Below are 15,910 nucleotides of genomic sequence, written 5' to 3'. Positions count from 1 at the left end.
TTAACGATATATTAACTTAGAAACAACGGAAAATATACGGAGAACTTTTAAAAACCGTTTCCCTCGATCGAAATCTCGACTCGGGAAATCGTCAAAATAAAAATAAAAAACAGAAATAAATCTAAAATCGATCGAAATCTCGACCCGGCAAATCGTCAAAATAAAAATAAAAACGAAAAAGAGGGGTGCAACACGAGGACTTCCCAGGAGGTCACCCATCCTAGTACTACTCTCGCCCAAGCACGCTTAACTTCGGAGTTCTGATGGGATCCGGTGCATTAGTGCTGGTATGATCGCACCCGTCATGTTACGCATTGCAAACTTATTTGAAGCAAAAGCCATTTCTCGTCTTAAGAAATGTCCGCGAGTTCTACTTCCGGCTTTCGAGCCGTTGCGCAATCGCCGGATAAATTAACGATATATTAACTTAGAAACAACGGAAAATATACGGAGAACTTTTAAAAACCGTTTCCCTCGATCGAAATCTCGACCCGGGAAATCGTCAAAATAAAAAAAAAAACAGAAATAAATCTAAAATCGATCGAAATCTCGACCCGGCAAATCGTCAAAATAAAAATAAAAACGAAAAAAGGGGTGCAACACGAGGACTTCCCGGGAGGTCACCCATCCTAGTACTACTCTCGCCCAAGCACGCTTAACCGGAGTTACGATGGGATCCGGTGCATTAGTGCTGGTATGATCGCACCCGTCATGTTACGCATTGCAAACTTATTTGAAGCAAAAGCCATTTCTCGTCTTAAGAAATGTCCGCGAGTTCTACTTCCGGCTTTCGAGGAGCCGTTGCGCAATCGCCGGATAAATTAACGATATATTAACTTAGAAACAACGGAAAATATACGGAGAACTTTTAAAAACCGTTTCCCTCGATCGAAATCTCGACCCGGGAAATCGTCAAAATAAAAATAAAAAACAGAAATAAATCTAAAATCGATCGAAATCTCGACCCGGCAAATCGTCAAAATAAAAATAAAAACGAAAAAGAGGGGTGCAACACGAGGACTTCCCGGGAGGTCACCCATCCTAGTACTACTCTCGCCCAAGCACGCTTAACCGGAGTTACGATGGGATCCGGTGCATTAGTGCTGGTATGATCGCACCCGTCATGTTACGCATTGCAAACTTATTTGAAGCAAAAGCCATTTCTCGTCTTAAGAAATGTCCGCGAGTTCTACTTCCGGCTTTCGAGGAGCCGTTGCGCAATCGCCGGATAAATTAACGATATATTAACTTAGAAACAACGGAAAATATACGGAGAACTTTTAAAAACCGTTTCCCTCGATCGAAATCTCGACTCGGGAAATCGTCAAAATAAGAATAAAAAACAGAAATAAATCTAAAATCGATCGAAATCTCGACCCGGCAAATCGTCAAAATAAAAATAAAAACGAAAAAGGGGTGCAACACGAGGACTTCCCGGGAGGTCACCCATCCTAGTACTACTCTCGCCCAAGCACGCTTAACCGGAGTTCGATGGGATCCGGTGCATTAGTGCTGGTATGATCGCACCCGTCATGTTACGCATTGCAAACTTATTTGAAGCAAAAGCCATTTCTCGTCTTAAGAAATGTCCGCGAGTTCTACTTCCGGCTTTCGAGGAGCCGTTGCGCAATCGCCGGATAAATTAACGATATATTAACTTAGAAACAACGGAAAATATACGGAGAACTTTTAAAAACCGTTTCCCTCGATCGAAATCTCGACCCGGAAATCGTCAAAATAAAAAAAAAAACAGAAATAAATCTAAAATCGATCGAAATCTCGACCCGGCAAATCGTCAAAATAAAAATAAAAACGAAAAGAGGGGTGCAACACGAGGACTTCCCGGAGGTCACCCATCCTAGTACTACTCTCGCCCAAGCACGCTTAACCGGAGTTACGATGGGATCCGGTGCATTAGTGCTGGTATGATCGCACCCGTCATGTTACGCATTGCAAACTTATTTGAAGCAAAAGCCATTTCTCGTCTTAAGAAATGTCCGCGAGTTCTACTTCCGGCTTTCGAGGAGCCGTTGCGCAATCGCCGGATAAATTAACGATATATTAACTTAGAAACAACGGAAAATATACGGAGAACTTTTAAAAACCGTTTCCCTCGATCGAAATCTCGACCGGGAAATCGTCAAAATAAAAATAAAAAACAGAAATAAATCTAAAATCGATCGAAATCTCGACCCGGCAAATCGTCAAAATAAAAATAAAAACGAAAAGAGGGGTGCAACACGAGGACTTCCCGGGAGGTCACCCATCCTAGTACTACTCTCGCCCAAGCACGCTTAACCGGAGTTACGATGGGATCCGGTGCATTAGTGCTGGTATGATCGCACCCGTCATGTTACGCATTGCAAACTTATTTGAAGCAAAAGCCATTTCTCGTCTTAAGAAATGTCCGCGAGTTCTACTTCCGGCTTTCGAGGAGCCGTTGCGCAATCGCCGGATAAATTAACGATATATTAACTTAGAAACAACGGAAAATATACGGAGAACTTTTAAAAACCGTTTCCCTCGATCGAAATCTCGACCCGGGAAATCGTCAAAATAAAAATAAAAAACAGAAATAAATCTAAAATCGATCGAAATCTCGACCCGGCAAATCGTCAAAATAAAAATAAAAACGAAAAAAGGGGTGCAACACGAGGACTTCCCGGAGGTCACCCATCCTAGTACTACTCTCGCCCAAGCACGCTTAACCGGAGTTACGATGGGATCCGGTGCATTAGTGCTGGTATGATCGCACCCGTCATGTTACGCATTGCAAACTTATTTGAAGCAAAAGCCATTTCTCGTCTTAAGAAATGTCCGCGAGTTCTACTTCCGGCTTTCGAGCCGTTGCGCAATCGCCGGATAAATTAACGATATATTAACTTAGAAACAACGGAAAATATACGGAGAACTTTTAAAAACCGTTTCCCTCGATCGAAATCTCGACCCGGGAAATCGTCAAAATAAAAATAAAAAACAGAAATAAATCTAAAATCGATCGAAATCTCGACCCGGCAAATCGTCAAAATAAAAATAAAAACGAAAAGAGGGGTGCAACACGAGGACTTCCCGGGAGGTCACCCATCCTAGTACTACTCTCGCCCAAGCACGCTTAACCGGAGTTCGATGGGATCCGGTGCATTAGTGCTGGTATGATCGCACCCGTCATGTTACGCATTGCAAACTTATTTGAAGCAAAAGCCATTTCTCGTCTTAAGAAATGTCCGCGAGTTCTACTTCCGGCTTTCGAGGAGCCGTTGCGCAATCGCCGGATAAATTAACGATATATTAACTTAGAAACAACGGAAAATATACGGAGAACTTTTAAAAACCGTTTCCCTCGATCGAAATCTCGACCCGGGAAATCGTCAAAATAATAAAATAAAAAACAGAAATAAATCTAAAATCGATCGAAATCTCGACCCGGCAAATCGTCAAAATAAAAATAAAAACGAAAAAGGGGTGCAACACGAGGACTTCCCGGAGGTCACCCATCCTAGTACTACTCTCGCCCAAGCACGCTTAACCGGAGTTACGATGGGATCCGGTGCATTAGTGCTGGTATGATCGCACCCGTCATGTTACGCATTGCAAACTTATTTGAAGCAAAAGCCATTTCTCGTCTTAAGAAATGTCCGCGAGTTCTACTTCCGGCTTTCGAGGAGCCGTTGCGCAATCGCCGGATAAATTAACGATATATTAACTTAGAAACAACGGAAAATATACGGAGAACTTTTAAAAACCGTTTCCCTCGATCGAAATCTCGACCGGGAAATCGTCAAAATAAAAAAAAAAACAGAAATAAATCTAAAATCGATCGAAATCTCGACCCGGCAAATCGTCAAAATAAAAATAAAAACGAAAAAAGGGGTGCAACACGAGGACTTCCCAGGAGGTCACCCATCCTAGTACTACTCTCGCCCAAGCACGCTTAACTTCGGAGTTCTGATGGGATCCGGTGCATTAGTGCTGGTATGATCGCACCCGTCATGTTACGCATTGCAAACTTATTTGAAGCAAAAGCCATTTCTCGTCTTAAGAAATGTCCGCGAGTTCTACTTCCGGCTTTCGAGGAGCCGTTGCGCAATCGCCGGATAAATTAACGATATATTAACTTAGAAACAACGGAAAATATACGGAGAACTTTTAAAAACCGTTTCCCTCGATCGAAATCTCGACCGGGAAATCGTCAAAATAAAAATAAAAAACAGAAATAAATCTAAAATCGATCGAAATCTCGACCCGGCAAATCGTCAAAATAAAAATAAAAACGAAAAAGAGGGGTGCAACACGAGGACTTCCCGGGAGGTCACCCATCCTAGTACTACTCTCGCCCAAGCACGCTTAACCGGAGTTACGATGGGATCCGGTGCATTAGTGCTGGTATGATCGCACCCGTCATGTTACGCATTGCAAACTTATTTGAAGCAAAAGCCATTTTCGTCTTAAGAAATGTCCGCGAGTTCTACTTCCGGCTTTCGAGCCGTTGCGCAATCGCCGGATAAATTAACGATATATTAACTTAGAAACAACGGAAAATATACGGAGAACTTTTAAAAACCGTTTCCCTCGATCGAAATCTCGACCCGGGAAATCGTCAAAATAAAAATAAAAAACAGAAATAAATCTAAAATCGATCGAAATCTCGACCCGGCAAATCGTCAAAATAAAAATAAAAACGAAAAAGAGGGGTGCAACACGAGGACTTCCCGGGAGGTCACCCATCCTAGTACTACTCTCGCCCAAGCACGCTTAACCGGAGTTACGATGGGATCCGGTGCATTAGTGCTGGTATGATCGCACCCGTCATGTTACGCATTGCAAACTTATTTGAAGCAAAAGCCATTTCTCGTCTTAAGAAATGTCCGCGAGTTCTACTTCCGGCTTTCGAGCCGTTGCGCAATCGCCGGATAAATTAACGATATATTAACTTAGAAACAACGGAAAATATACGGAGAACTTTTAAAAACCGTTTCCCTCGATCGAAATCTCGACCGGGAAATCGTCAAAATAAAAATAAAAAACAGAAATAAATCTAAAATCGATCGAAATCTCGACCCGGCAAATCGTCAAAATAAAAATAAAAACGAAAAAGAGGGGTGCAACACGAGGACTTCCCGGGAGGTCACCCATCCTAGTACTACTCTCGCCCAAGCACGCTTAACCGGAGTTCGATGGGATCCGGTGCATTAGTGCTGGTATGATCGCACCCGTCATGTTACGCATTGCAAACTTATTTGAAGCAAAAGCCATTTCTCGTCTTAAGAAATGTCCGCGAGTTCTACTTCCGGCTTTCGAGCCGTTGCGCAATCGCCGGATAAATTAACGATATATTAACTTAGAAACAACGGAAAATATACGGAGAACTTTTAAAAACCGTTTCCCTCGATCGAAATCTCGACCCGGGAAATCGTCAAAATAAAAATAAAAAACAGAAATAAATCTAAAATCGATCGAAATCTCGACCCGGCAAATCGTCAAAATAAAAATAAAAACGAAAAAGAGGGGTGCAACACGAGGACTTCCCAGGAGGTCACCCATCCTAGTACTACTCTCGCCCAAGCACGCTTAACTTCGGAGTTATGATGGGATCCGGTGCATTAGTGCTGGTATGATCGCACCCGTCATGTTACGCATTGCAAACTTATTTGAAGCAAAAGCCATTTCTCGTCTTAAGAAATGTCCGCGAGTTCTACTTCCGGCTTTCGAGCCGTTGCGCAATCGCCGGATAAATTAACGATATATTAACTTAGAAACAACGGAAAATATACGGAGAACTTTTAAAAACCGTTTCCCTCGATCGAAATCTCGACCCGGGAAATCGTCAAAATAAAATAAAAAACAGAAATAAATCTAAAATCGATCGAAATCTCGACCCGGCAAATCGTCAAAATAAAAATAAAAACGAAAAAGAGGGGTGCAACACGAGGACTTCCCGGAGGTCACCCATCCTAGTACTACTCTCGCCCAAGCACGCTTAACCGGAGTTACGATGGGATCCGGTGCATTAGTGCTGGTATGATCGCACCCGTCATGTTACGCATTGCAAACTTATTTGAAGCAAAAGCCATTTCTCGTCTTAAGAAATGTCCGCGAGTTCTACTTCCGGCTTTCGAGCCGTTGCGCAATCGCCGGATAAATTAACGATATATTAACTTAGAAACAACGGAAAATATACGGAGAACTTTTAAAAACCGTTTCCCTCGATCGAAATCTCGACTCGGGAAATCGTCAAAATAAAAATAAAAAACAGAAATAAATCTAAAATCGATCGAAATCTCGACCCGGCAAATCGTCAAAATAAAAATAAAAACGAAAAGAGGGGTGCAACACGAGGACTTCCCGGGAGGTCACCCATCCTAGTACTACTCTCGCCCAAGCACGCTTAACCGGAGTTCGATGGGATCCGGTGCATTAGTGCTGGTATGATCGCACCCGTCATGTTACGCATTGCAAACTTATTTGAAGCAAAAGCCATTTCTCGTCTTAAGAAATGTCCGCGAGTTCTACTTCCGGCTTTCGAGGAGCCGTTGCGCAATCGCCGGATAAATTAACGATATATTAACTTAGAAACAACGGAAAATATACGGAGAACTTTTAAAAACCGTTTCCCTCGATCGAAATCTCGACTCGGGAAATCGTCAAAATAAAAATAAAAAACAGAAATAAATCTAAAATCGATCGAAATCTCGACCCGGCAAATCGTCAAAATAAAAATAAAAACGAAAAAAGGGGTGCAACACGAGGACTTCCCGGGAGGTCACCCATCCTAGTACTACTCTCGCCCAAGCACGCTTAACCGGAGTTCGATGGGATCCGGTGCATTAGTGCTGGTATGATCGCACCCGTCATGTTACGCATTGCAAACTTATTTGAAGCAAAAGCCATTTCTCGTCTTAAGAAATGTCCGCGAGTTCTACTTCCGGCTTTCGAGCCGTTGCGCAATCGCCGGATAAATTAACGATATATTAACTTAGAAACAACGGAAAATATACGGAGAACTTTTAAAAACCGTTTCCCTCGATCGAAATCTCGACCCGGGAAATCGTCAAAATAAAAATAAAAAACAGAAATAAATCTAAAATCGATCGAAATCTCGACCCGGCAAATCGTCAAAATAAAAATAAAAACGAAAAAGAGGGGTGCAACACGAGGACTTCCCGGAGGTCACCCATCCTAGTACTACTCTCGCCCAAGCACGCTTAACCGGAGTTCGATGGGATCCGGTGCATTAGTGCTGGTATGATCGCACCCGTCATGTTACGCATTGCAAACTTATTTGAAGCAAAAGCCATTTCTCGTCTTAAGAAATGTCCGCGAGTTCTACTTCCGGCTTTCGAGGAGCCGTTGCGCAATCGCCGGATAAATTAACGATATATTAACTTAGAAACAACGGAAAATATACGGAGAACTTTTAAAAACCGTTTCCCTCGATCGAAATCTCGACCCGGGAAATCGTCAAAATAAAATAAAAAACAGAAATAAATCTAAAATCGATCGAAATCTCGACCCGGCAAATCGTCAAAATAAAAATAAAAACGAAAAAGAGGGGTGCAACACGAGGACTTCCCGGAGGTCACCCATCCTAGTACTACTCTCGCCCAAGCACGCTTAACCGGAGTTACGATGGGATCCGGTGCATTAGTGCTGGTATGATCGCACCCGTCATGTTACGCATTGCAAACTTATTTGAAGCAAAAGCCATTTCTCGTCTTAAGAAATGTCCGCGAGTTCTACTTCCGGCTTTCGAGCCGTTGCGCAATCGCCGGATAAATTAACGATATATTAACTTAGAAACAACGGAAAATATACGGAGAACTTTTAAAAACCGTTTCCCTCGATCGAAATCTCGACCCGGGAAATCGTCAAAATAAAATAAAAAACAGAAATAAATCTAAAATCGATCGAAATCTCGACCCGGCAAATCGTCAAAATAAAAATAAAAACGAAAAAAGGGGTGCAACACGAGGACTTCCCGGGAGGTCACCCATCCTAGTACTACTCTCGCCCAAGCACGCTTAACCGGAGTTCGATGGGATCCGGTGCATTAGTGCTGGTATGATCGCACCCGTCATGTTACGCATTGCAAACTTATTTGAAGCAAAAGCCATTTTCGTCTTAAGAAATGTCCGCGAGTTCTACTTCCGGCTTTCGAGGAGCCGTTGCGCAATCGCCGGATAAATTAACGATATATTAACTTAGAAACAACGGAAAATATACGGAGAACTTTTAAAAACCGTTTCCCTCGATCGAAATCTCGACTCGGGAAATCGTCAAAATAAAAATAAAAAACAGAAATAAATCTAAAATCGATCGAAATCTCGACCCGGCAAATCGTCAAAATAAAAATAAAAACGAAAAAGAGGGGTGCAACACGAGGACTTCCCGGAGGTCACCCATCCTAGTACTACTCTCGCCCAAGCACGCTTAACCGGAGTTCGATGGGATCCGGTGCATTAGTGCTGGTATGATCGCACCCGTCATGTTACGCATTGCAAACTTATTTGAAGCAAAAGCCATTTCTCGTCTTAAGAAATGTCCGCGAGTTCTACTTCCGGCTTTCGAGGAGCCGTTGCGCAATCGCCGGATAAATTAACGATATATTAACTTAGAAACAACGGAAAATATACGGAGAACTTTTAAAAACCGTTTCCCTCGATCGAAATCTCGACCCGGGAAATCGTCAAAATAAAAAAAAAACAGAAATAAATCTAAAATCGATCGAAATCTCGACCCGGCAAATCGTCAAAATAAAAATAAAAACGAAAAAGAGGGGTGCAACACGAGGACTTCCCGGGAGGTCACCCATCCTAGTACTACTCTCGCCCAAGCACGCTTAACTTCGGAGTTCTGATGGGATCCGGTGCATTAGTGCTGGTATGATCGCACCCGTCATGTTACGCATTGCAAACTTATTTGAAGCAAAAGCCATTTCTCGTCTTAAGAAATGTCCGCGAGTTCTACTTCCGGCTTTCGAGCCGTTGCGCAATCGCCGGATAAATTAACGATATATTAACTTAGAAACAACGGAAAATATACGGAGAACTTTTAAAAACCGTTTCCCTCGATCGAAATCTCGACCCGGGAAATCGTCAAAATAAAAATAAAAAACAGAAATAAATCTAAAATCGATCGAAATCTCGACCCGGCAAATCGTCAAAATAAAAATAAAAACGAAAAGAGGGGTGCAACACGAGGACTTCCCAGGAGGTCACCCATCCTAGTACTACTCTCGCCCAAGCACGCTTAACTTCGGAGTTCTGATGGGATCCGGTGCATTAGTGCTGGTATGATCGCACCCGTCATGTTACGCATTGCAAACTTATTTGAAGCAAAAGCCATTTCTCGTCTTAAGAAATGTCCGCGAGTTCTACTTCCGGCTTTCGAGGAGCCGTTGCGCAATCGCCGGATAAATTAACGATATATTAACTTAGAAACAACGGAAAATATACGGAGAACTTTTAAAAACCGTTTCCCTCGATCGAAATCTCGACCCGGGAAATCGTCAAAATAAAAATAAAAAACAGAAATAAATCTAAAATCGATCGAAATCTCGACCCGGCAAATCGTCAAAATAAAAATAAAAACGAAAAAGGGGTGCAACACGAGGACTTCCCGGGAGGTCACCCATCCTAGTACTACTCTCGCCCAAGCACGCTTAACCGGAGTTACGATGGGATCCGGTGCATTAGTGCTGGTATGATCGCACCCGTCATGTTACGCATTGCAAACTTATTTGAAGCAAAAGCCATTTCTCGTCTTAAGAAATGTCCGCGAGTTCTACTTCCGGCTTTCGAGGAGCCGTTGCGCAATCGCCGGATAAATTAACGATATATTAACTTAGAAACAACGGAAAATATACGGAGAACTTTTAAAAACCGTTTCCCTCGATCGAAATCTCGACCGGGAAATCGTCAAAATAAAAATAAAAAACAGAAATAAATCTAAAATCGATCGAAATCTCGACCCGGCAAATCGTCAAAATAAAAATAAAAACGAAAAAGAGGGTGCAACACGAGGACTTCCCGGGAGGTCACCCATCCTAGTACTACTCTCGCCCAAGCACGCTTAACCGGAGTTCGATGGGATCCGGTGCATTAGTGCTGGTATGATCGCACCCGTCATGTTACGCATTGCAAACTTATTTGAAGCAAAAGCCATTTCTCGTCTTAAGAAATGTCCGCGAGTTCTACTTCCGGCTTTCGAGCCGTTGCGCAATCGCCGGATAAATTAACGATATATTAACTTAGAAACAACGGAAAATATACGGAGAACTTTTAAAAACCGTTTCCCTCGATCGAAATCTCGACTCGGGAAATCGTCAAAATAAAAATAAAAAACAGAAATAAATCTAAAATCGATCGAAATCTCGACCCGGCAAATCGTCAAAATAAAAATAAAAACGAAAAGAGGGGTGCAACACGAGGACTTCCCGGGAGGTCACCCATCCTAGTACTACTCTCGCCCAAGCACGCTTAACCGGAGTTACGATGGGATCCGGTGCATTAGTGCTGGTATGATCGCACCCGTCATGTTACGCATTGCAAACTTATTTGAAGCAAAAGCCATTTCTCGTCTTAAGAAATGTCCGCGAGTTCTACTTCCGGCTTTCGAGGAGCCGTTGCGCAATCGCCGGATAAATTAACGATATATTAACTTAGAAACAACGGAAAATATACGGAGAACTTTTAAAAACCGTTTCCCTCGATCGAAATCTCGACCCGGGAAATCGTCAAAATAAAAAAAAAACGAAATAAATCAAAAATCGAACGAAATCTCGACCCGGCAAATCGTCAAAATAAAAATAAAAACGATAAAGAGGGGTGCAACACGAGGACTTCCCAGGAGGTCACCCATCCTAGTACTACTCTCGCCCAAGCACGCTTAACCGGAGTTACGATGGGATCCGGTGCATTAGTGCTGGTATGATCGCACCCGTCATGTTACGCATTGCAAACTTATTTGAAGCAAAAGCCATTTCTCGTCTTAAGAAATGTCCGCGAGTTCTACTTCCGGCTTTCGAGCCGTTGCGCAATCGCCGGATAAATTAACGATATATTAACTTAGAAACAACGGAAAATATACGGAGAACTTTTAAAAACCGTTTCCCTCGATCGAAATCTCGACCCGGAAATCGTCAAAATAAAAATAAAAAACAGAAATAAATCTAAAATCGATCGAAATCTCGACCCGGCAAATCGTCAAAATAAAAATAAAAACGAAAAAGGGGTGCAACACGAGGACTTCCCGGGAGGTCACCCATCCTAGTACTACTCTCGCCCAAGCACGCTTAACCGGAGTTCGATGGGATCCGGTGCATTAGTGCTGGTATGATCGCACCCGTCATGTTACGCATTGCAAACTTATTTGAAGCAAAAGCCATTTCTCGTCTTAAGAAATGTCCGCGAGTTCTACTTCCGGCTTTCGAGCCGTTGCGCAATCGCCGGATAAATTAACGATATATTAACTTAGAAACAACGGAAAATATACGGAGAACTTTTAAAAACCGTTTCCCTCGATCGAAATCTCGACCCGGAAATCGTCAAAATAAAAATAAAAAACAGAAATAAATCTAAAATCGATCGAAATCTCGACCCGGCAAATCGTCAAAATAAAAATAAAAACGAAAAAGAGGGGTGCAACACGAGGACTTCCCGGGAGGTCACCCATCCTAGTACTACTCTCGCCCAAGCACGCTTAACCGGAGTTACGATGGGATCCGGTGCATTAGTGCTGGTATGATCGCACCCGTCATGTTACGCATTGCAAACTTATTTGAAGCAAAAGCCATTTCTCGTCTTAAGAAATGTCCGCGAGTTCTACTTCCGGCTTTCGAGCCGTTGCGCAATCGCCGGATAAATTAACGATATATTAACTTAGAAACAACGGAAAATATACGGAGAACTTTTAAAAACCGTTTCCCTCGATCGAAATCTCGACCCGGGAAATCGTCAAAATAAAAATAAAAAACAGAAATAAATCTAAAATCGATCGAAATCTCGACCCGGCAAATCGTCAAAATAAAAATAAAAACGAAAAAAGGGGTGCAACACGAGGACTTCCCGGGAGGTCACCCATCCTAGTACTACTCTCGCCCAAGCACGCTTAACCGGAGTTACGATGGGATCCGGTGCATTAGTGCTGGTATGATCGCACCCGTCATGTTACGCATTGCAAACTTATTTGAAGCAAAAGCCATTTCTCGTCTTAAGAAATGTCCGCGAGTTCTACTTCCGGCTTTCGAGGAGCCGTTGCGCAATCGCCGGATAAATTAACGATATATTAACTTAGAAACAACGGAAAATATACGGAGAACTTTTAAAAACCGTTTCCCTCGATCGAAATCTCGACCCGGGAAATCGTCAAAATAAAAATAAAAAACAGAAATAAATCTAAAATCGATCGAAATCTCGACCCGGCAAATCGTCAAAATAAAAATAAAAACGAAAAAGGGGTGCAACACGAGGACTTCCCGGGAGGTCACCCATCCTAGTACTACTCTCGCCCAAGCACGCTTAACCGGAGTTACGATGGGATCCGGTGCATTAGTGCTGGTATGATCGCACCCGTCATGTTACGCATTGCAAACTTATTTGAAGCAAAAGCCATTTCTCGTCTTAAGAAATGTCCGCGAGTTCTACTTCCGGCTTTCGAGGAGCCGTTGCGCAATCGCCGGATAAATTAACGATATATTAACTTAGAAACAACGGAAAATATACGGAGAACTTTTAAAAACCGTTTCCCTCGATCGAAATCTCGACCCGGCAAATCGTCAAAATAAAAATAAAAAACGAAATAAATCTAAAATCGATTGAAATCTCGACCCGGCAAATCGTCAAAATAAAAATAAAAACGAAAAAAAGGGGTGCAACACGAGGACTTCCCGGAGGTCACCCATCCTAGTACTACTCTCGCCCAAGCACGCTTAACCGGAGTTACGATGGGATCCGGTGCATTAGTGCTGGTATGATCGCACCCGTCATGTTACGCATTGCAAACTTATTTGAAGCAAAAGCCATTTCTCGTCTTAAGAAATGTCCGCGAGTTCTACTTCCGGCTTTCGAGGAGCCGTTGCGCAATCGCCGGATAAATTAACGATATATTAACTTAGAAACAACGGAAAATATACGGAGAACTTTTAAAAACCGTTTCCCTCGATCGAAATCTCGACCCGGAAATCGTCAAAATAAAAATAAAAAACAGAAATAAATCTAAAATCGATCGAAATCTCGACCCGGCAAATCGTCAAAATAAAAATAAAAACGAAAAAGAGGGGTGCAACACGAGGACTTCCCGGGAGGTCACCCATCCTAGTACTACTCTCGCCCAAGCACGCTTAACTTCGGAGTTCTGATGGGATCCGGTGCATTAGTGCTGGTATGATCGCACCCGTCATGTTACGCATTGCAAACTTATTTGAAGCAAAAGCCATTTCTCGTCTTAAGAAATGTCCGCGAGTTCTACTTCCGGCTTTCGAGCCGTTGCGCAATCGCCGGATAAATTAACGATATATTAACTTAGAAACAACGGAAAATATACGGAGAACTTTTAAAAACCGTTTCCCTCGATCGAAATCTCGACCCGGGAAATCGTCAAAATAAGAATAAAAAACGAAATAAATCTAAAATCGATCGAAATCTCGACCCGGCAAATCGTCAAAATAAAAATAAAAACGAAAAAGAGGGGTGCAACACGAGGACTTCCCGGGAGGTCACCCATCCTAGTACTACTCTCGCCCAAGCACGCTTAACTTCGGAGTTCTGATGGGATCCGGTGCATTAGTGCTGGTATGATCGCACCCGTCATGTTACGCATTGCAAACTTATTTGAAGCAAAAGCCATTTCTCGTCTTAAGAAATGTCCGCGAGTTCTACTTCCGGCTTTCGAGGAGCCGTTGCGCAATCGCCGGATAAATTAACGATATATTAACTTAGAAACAACGGAAAATATACGGAGAACTTTTAAAAACCGTTTCCCTCGATCGAAATCTCGACCCGGGAAATCGTCAAAATAAAAATAAAAAACAGAAATAAATCTAAAATCGATCGAAATCTCGACCCGGCAAATCGTCAAAATAAAAATAAAAACGAAAAAGAGGGGTGCAACACGAGGACTTCCCGGGAGGTCACCCATCCTAGTACTACTCTCGCCCAAGCACGCTTAACCGGAGTTACGATGGGATCCGGTGCATTAGTGCTGGTATGATCGCACCCGTCATGTTACGCATTGCAAACTTATTTGAAGCAAAAGCCATTTCGTCTTAAGAAATGTCCGCGAGTTCTACTTCCGGCTTTCGAGCCGTTGCGCAATCGCCGGATAAATTAACGATATATTAACTTAGAAACAACGGAAAATATACGGAGAACTTTTAAAAACCGTTTCCCTCGATCGAAATCTCGACCGGGAAATCGTCAAAATAAAAATAAAAAACAGAAATAAATCTAAAATCGATCGAAATCTCGACCCGGCAAATCGTCAAAATAAAAATAAAAACGAAAAGAGGGGTGCAACACGAGGACTTCCCGGGAGGTCACCCATCCTAGTACTACTCTCGCCCAAGCACGCTTAACCGGAGTTACGATGGGATCCGGTGCATTAGTGCTGGTATGATCGCACCCGTCATGTTACGCATTGCAAACTTATTTGAAGCAAAAGCCATTTCGTCTTAAGAAATGTCCGCGAGTTCTACTTCCGGCTTTCGAGGAGCCGTTGCGCAATCGCCGGATAAATTAACGATATATTAACTTAGAAACAACGGAAAATATACGGAGAACTTTTAAAAACCGTTTCCCTCGATCGAAATCTCGACCCGGAAATCGTCAAAATAAAAATAAAAAACAGAAATAAATCTAAAATCGATCGAAATCTCGACCCGGCAAATCGTCAAAATAAAAATAAAAACGAAAAAGGGGTGCAACACGAGGACTTCCCAGGAGGTCACCCATCCTAGTACTACTCTCGCCCAAGCACGCTTAACCGGAGTTACGATGGGATCCGGTGCATTAGTGCTGGTATGATCGCACCCGTCATGTTACGCATTGCAAACTTATTTGAAGCAAAAGCCATTTCTCGTCTTAAGAAATGTCCGGCGAGTTCTACTTCCGGCTTTCGAGGAGCCGTTGCGCAATCGCCGGATAAATTAACGATATATTAACTTAGAAACAACGGAAAATATACGGAGAACTTTTAAAAACCGTTTCCCTCGATCGAAATCTCGACCCGGGAAATCGTCAAAATAAAAATAAAAAACAGAAATAAATCTAAAATCGATCGAAATCTCGACCCGGCAAATCGTCAAAATAAAAATAAAAACGAAAAAGAGGGGTGCAACACGAGGACTTCCCGGGAGGTCACCCATCCTAGTACTACTCTCGCCCAAGCACGCTTAACCGGAGTTACGATGGGATCCGGTGCATTAGTGCTGGTATGATCGCACCCGTCATGTTACGCATTGCAAACTTATTTGAAGCAAAAGCCATTTCTCGTCTTAAGAAATGTCCGCGAGTTCTACTTCCGGCTTTCGAGGAGCCGTTGCGCAATCGCCGGATAAATTAACGATATATTAACTTAGAAACAACGGAAAATATACGGAGAACTTTTAAAAACCGTTTCCCTCGATCGAAATCTCGACCCGGAAATCGTCAAAATAAAAATAAAAAACAGAAATAAATCTAAAATCGATCGAAATCTCGACCCGGCAAATCGTCAAAATAAAAATAAAAACGAAAAAGGGGTGCAACACGAGGACTTCCCGGAGGTCACCCATCCTAGTACTACTCTCGCCCAAGCACGCTTAACCGGAGTTACGATGGGATCCGGTGCATTAGTGCTGGTATGATCGCACCCGTCATGTTACGCATTGCAAACTTATTTGAAGCAAAAGCCATTTCATTTCGTCTTAAGAAATGTC

The 15,910-nt window shown here is 42.7% G+C and overlaps 39 non-coding genes across 39 annotated transcripts; all 39 read right to left on the bottom strand.

Moving 5' to 3' along the window:
* Positions 1–182: 182 nt before the first annotated feature.
* On the bottom strand, positions 183–301 carry LOC120296552. The gene has a single exon (XR_005553500.1). It is a non-coding gene; the product is annotated as a 5S ribosomal RNA (ribosomal RNA).
* A 290-nt stretch (positions 302–591) lies between these two features.
* Positions 592–708, bottom strand: LOC120296449. The gene has a single exon (XR_005553403.1). It is a non-coding gene; the product is annotated as a 5S ribosomal RNA (ribosomal RNA).
* A 295-nt stretch (positions 709–1,003) lies between these two features.
* Positions 1,004–1,120, bottom strand: LOC120296448. Its single transcript, XR_005553402.1, has one exon. It is a non-coding gene; the product is annotated as a 5S ribosomal RNA (ribosomal RNA).
* A 293-nt stretch (positions 1,121–1,413) lies between these two features.
* On the bottom strand, positions 1,414–1,529 carry LOC120296570. Its single transcript, XR_005553517.1, has one exon. It is a non-coding gene; the product is annotated as a 5S ribosomal RNA (ribosomal RNA).
* Positions 1,530–1,821: 292 nt separating this feature from the next.
* Positions 1,822–1,937, bottom strand: LOC120296496. The gene has a single exon (XR_005553450.1). It is a non-coding gene; the product is annotated as a 5S ribosomal RNA (ribosomal RNA).
* Positions 1,938–2,230: 293 nt separating this feature from the next.
* LOC120296447 lies at positions 2,231–2,347 on the bottom strand. Its single transcript, XR_005553401.1, has one exon. It is a non-coding gene; the product is annotated as a 5S ribosomal RNA (ribosomal RNA).
* A 294-nt stretch (positions 2,348–2,641) lies between these two features.
* LOC120296495 lies at positions 2,642–2,757 on the bottom strand. The gene has a single exon (XR_005553449.1). It is a non-coding gene; the product is annotated as a 5S ribosomal RNA (ribosomal RNA).
* Positions 2,758–3,048: 291 nt separating this feature from the next.
* Positions 3,049–3,164, bottom strand: LOC120296569. Its single transcript, XR_005553516.1, has one exon. It is a non-coding gene; the product is annotated as a 5S ribosomal RNA (ribosomal RNA).
* Positions 3,165–3,459: 295 nt separating this feature from the next.
* Positions 3,460–3,575, bottom strand: LOC120296494. Its single transcript, XR_005553448.1, has one exon. It is a non-coding gene; the product is annotated as a 5S ribosomal RNA (ribosomal RNA).
* A 292-nt stretch (positions 3,576–3,867) lies between these two features.
* On the bottom strand, positions 3,868–3,986 carry LOC120296537. The gene has a single exon (XR_005553486.1). It is a non-coding gene; the product is annotated as a 5S ribosomal RNA (ribosomal RNA).
* A 294-nt stretch (positions 3,987–4,280) lies between these two features.
* LOC120296446 lies at positions 4,281–4,397 on the bottom strand. Its single transcript, XR_005553400.1, has one exon. It is a non-coding gene; the product is annotated as a 5S ribosomal RNA (ribosomal RNA).
* Positions 4,398–4,688: 291 nt separating this feature from the next.
* Positions 4,689–4,805, bottom strand: LOC120296445. The gene has a single exon (XR_005553399.1). It is a non-coding gene; the product is annotated as a 5S ribosomal RNA (ribosomal RNA).
* A 291-nt stretch (positions 4,806–5,096) lies between these two features.
* Positions 5,097–5,212, bottom strand: LOC120296567. Its single transcript, XR_005553515.1, has one exon. It is a non-coding gene; the product is annotated as a 5S ribosomal RNA (ribosomal RNA).
* A 292-nt stretch (positions 5,213–5,504) lies between these two features.
* On the bottom strand, positions 5,505–5,623 carry LOC120296550. Its single transcript, XR_005553498.1, has one exon. It is a non-coding gene; the product is annotated as a 5S ribosomal RNA (ribosomal RNA).
* A 291-nt stretch (positions 5,624–5,914) lies between these two features.
* LOC120296493 lies at positions 5,915–6,030 on the bottom strand. Its single transcript, XR_005553447.1, has one exon. It is a non-coding gene; the product is annotated as a 5S ribosomal RNA (ribosomal RNA).
* A 291-nt stretch (positions 6,031–6,321) lies between these two features.
* On the bottom strand, positions 6,322–6,437 carry LOC120296566. The gene has a single exon (XR_005553514.1). It is a non-coding gene; the product is annotated as a 5S ribosomal RNA (ribosomal RNA).
* A 294-nt stretch (positions 6,438–6,731) lies between these two features.
* On the bottom strand, positions 6,732–6,847 carry LOC120296565. Its single transcript, XR_005553513.1, has one exon. It is a non-coding gene; the product is annotated as a 5S ribosomal RNA (ribosomal RNA).
* A 292-nt stretch (positions 6,848–7,139) lies between these two features.
* On the bottom strand, positions 7,140–7,254 carry LOC120296478. Its single transcript, XR_005553432.1, has one exon. It is a non-coding gene; the product is annotated as a 5S ribosomal RNA (ribosomal RNA).
* A 294-nt stretch (positions 7,255–7,548) lies between these two features.
* On the bottom strand, positions 7,549–7,664 carry LOC120296492. The gene has a single exon (XR_005553446.1). It is a non-coding gene; the product is annotated as a 5S ribosomal RNA (ribosomal RNA).
* A 290-nt stretch (positions 7,665–7,954) lies between these two features.
* LOC120296564 lies at positions 7,955–8,070 on the bottom strand. Its single transcript, XR_005553512.1, has one exon. It is a non-coding gene; the product is annotated as a 5S ribosomal RNA (ribosomal RNA).
* A 294-nt stretch (positions 8,071–8,364) lies between these two features.
* LOC120296477 lies at positions 8,365–8,479 on the bottom strand. The gene has a single exon (XR_005553431.1). It is a non-coding gene; the product is annotated as a 5S ribosomal RNA (ribosomal RNA).
* Positions 8,480–8,772: 293 nt separating this feature from the next.
* LOC120296509 lies at positions 8,773–8,891 on the bottom strand. Its single transcript, XR_005553462.1, has one exon. It is a non-coding gene; the product is annotated as a 5S ribosomal RNA (ribosomal RNA).
* A 291-nt stretch (positions 8,892–9,182) lies between these two features.
* On the bottom strand, positions 9,183–9,301 carry LOC120296425. Its single transcript, XR_005553379.1, has one exon. It is a non-coding gene; the product is annotated as a 5S ribosomal RNA (ribosomal RNA).
* Positions 9,302–9,594: 293 nt separating this feature from the next.
* On the bottom strand, positions 9,595–9,711 carry LOC120296444. The gene has a single exon (XR_005553398.1). It is a non-coding gene; the product is annotated as a 5S ribosomal RNA (ribosomal RNA).
* Positions 9,712–10,004: 293 nt separating this feature from the next.
* Positions 10,005–10,120, bottom strand: LOC120296426. The gene has a single exon (XR_005553380.1). It is a non-coding gene; the product is annotated as a 5S ribosomal RNA (ribosomal RNA).
* Positions 10,121–10,411: 291 nt separating this feature from the next.
* Positions 10,412–10,528, bottom strand: LOC120296443. The gene has a single exon (XR_005553397.1). It is a non-coding gene; the product is annotated as a 5S ribosomal RNA (ribosomal RNA).
* A 292-nt stretch (positions 10,529–10,820) lies between these two features.
* On the bottom strand, positions 10,821–10,937 carry LOC120296428. The gene has a single exon (XR_005553382.1). It is a non-coding gene; the product is annotated as a 5S ribosomal RNA (ribosomal RNA).
* A 289-nt stretch (positions 10,938–11,226) lies between these two features.
* On the bottom strand, positions 11,227–11,342 carry LOC120296562. Its single transcript, XR_005553510.1, has one exon. It is a non-coding gene; the product is annotated as a 5S ribosomal RNA (ribosomal RNA).
* A 291-nt stretch (positions 11,343–11,633) lies between these two features.
* On the bottom strand, positions 11,634–11,750 carry LOC120296441. The gene has a single exon (XR_005553395.1). It is a non-coding gene; the product is annotated as a 5S ribosomal RNA (ribosomal RNA).
* A 291-nt stretch (positions 11,751–12,041) lies between these two features.
* LOC120296440 lies at positions 12,042–12,158 on the bottom strand. The gene has a single exon (XR_005553394.1). It is a non-coding gene; the product is annotated as a 5S ribosomal RNA (ribosomal RNA).
* Positions 12,159–12,451: 293 nt separating this feature from the next.
* On the bottom strand, positions 12,452–12,568 carry LOC120296439. Its single transcript, XR_005553393.1, has one exon. It is a non-coding gene; the product is annotated as a 5S ribosomal RNA (ribosomal RNA).
* A 294-nt stretch (positions 12,569–12,862) lies between these two features.
* LOC120296491 lies at positions 12,863–12,978 on the bottom strand. Its single transcript, XR_005553445.1, has one exon. It is a non-coding gene; the product is annotated as a 5S ribosomal RNA (ribosomal RNA).
* A 294-nt stretch (positions 12,979–13,272) lies between these two features.
* Positions 13,273–13,391, bottom strand: LOC120296497. The gene has a single exon (XR_005553451.1). It is a non-coding gene; the product is annotated as a 5S ribosomal RNA (ribosomal RNA).
* Positions 13,392–13,682: 291 nt separating this feature from the next.
* Positions 13,683–13,801, bottom strand: LOC120296486. Its single transcript, XR_005553440.1, has one exon. It is a non-coding gene; the product is annotated as a 5S ribosomal RNA (ribosomal RNA).
* Positions 13,802–14,096: 295 nt separating this feature from the next.
* Positions 14,097–14,213, bottom strand: LOC120296438. Its single transcript, XR_005553392.1, has one exon. It is a non-coding gene; the product is annotated as a 5S ribosomal RNA (ribosomal RNA).
* A 288-nt stretch (positions 14,214–14,501) lies between these two features.
* LOC120296437 lies at positions 14,502–14,618 on the bottom strand. The gene has a single exon (XR_005553391.1). It is a non-coding gene; the product is annotated as a 5S ribosomal RNA (ribosomal RNA).
* Positions 14,619–14,908: 290 nt separating this feature from the next.
* Positions 14,909–15,025, bottom strand: LOC120296427. Its single transcript, XR_005553381.1, has one exon. It is a non-coding gene; the product is annotated as a 5S ribosomal RNA (ribosomal RNA).
* A 296-nt stretch (positions 15,026–15,321) lies between these two features.
* Positions 15,322–15,438, bottom strand: LOC120296436. Its single transcript, XR_005553390.1, has one exon. It is a non-coding gene; the product is annotated as a 5S ribosomal RNA (ribosomal RNA).
* Positions 15,439–15,730: 292 nt separating this feature from the next.
* On the bottom strand, positions 15,731–15,846 carry LOC120296490. Its single transcript, XR_005553444.1, has one exon. It is a non-coding gene; the product is annotated as a 5S ribosomal RNA (ribosomal RNA).
* Positions 15,847–15,910: the final 64 nt, after the last annotated feature.

Source organism: Eucalyptus grandis, chromosome 7 (genome assembly GCF_016545825.1).
Source record: "Eucalyptus grandis isolate ANBG69807.140 chromosome 7, ASM1654582v1, whole genome shotgun sequence".
Lineage (NCBI taxonomy): Eukaryota > Viridiplantae > Streptophyta > Magnoliopsida > Myrtales > Myrtaceae > Eucalyptus > Eucalyptus grandis.
This window is presented reverse-complemented; position numbering and strand designations above follow the sequence as displayed.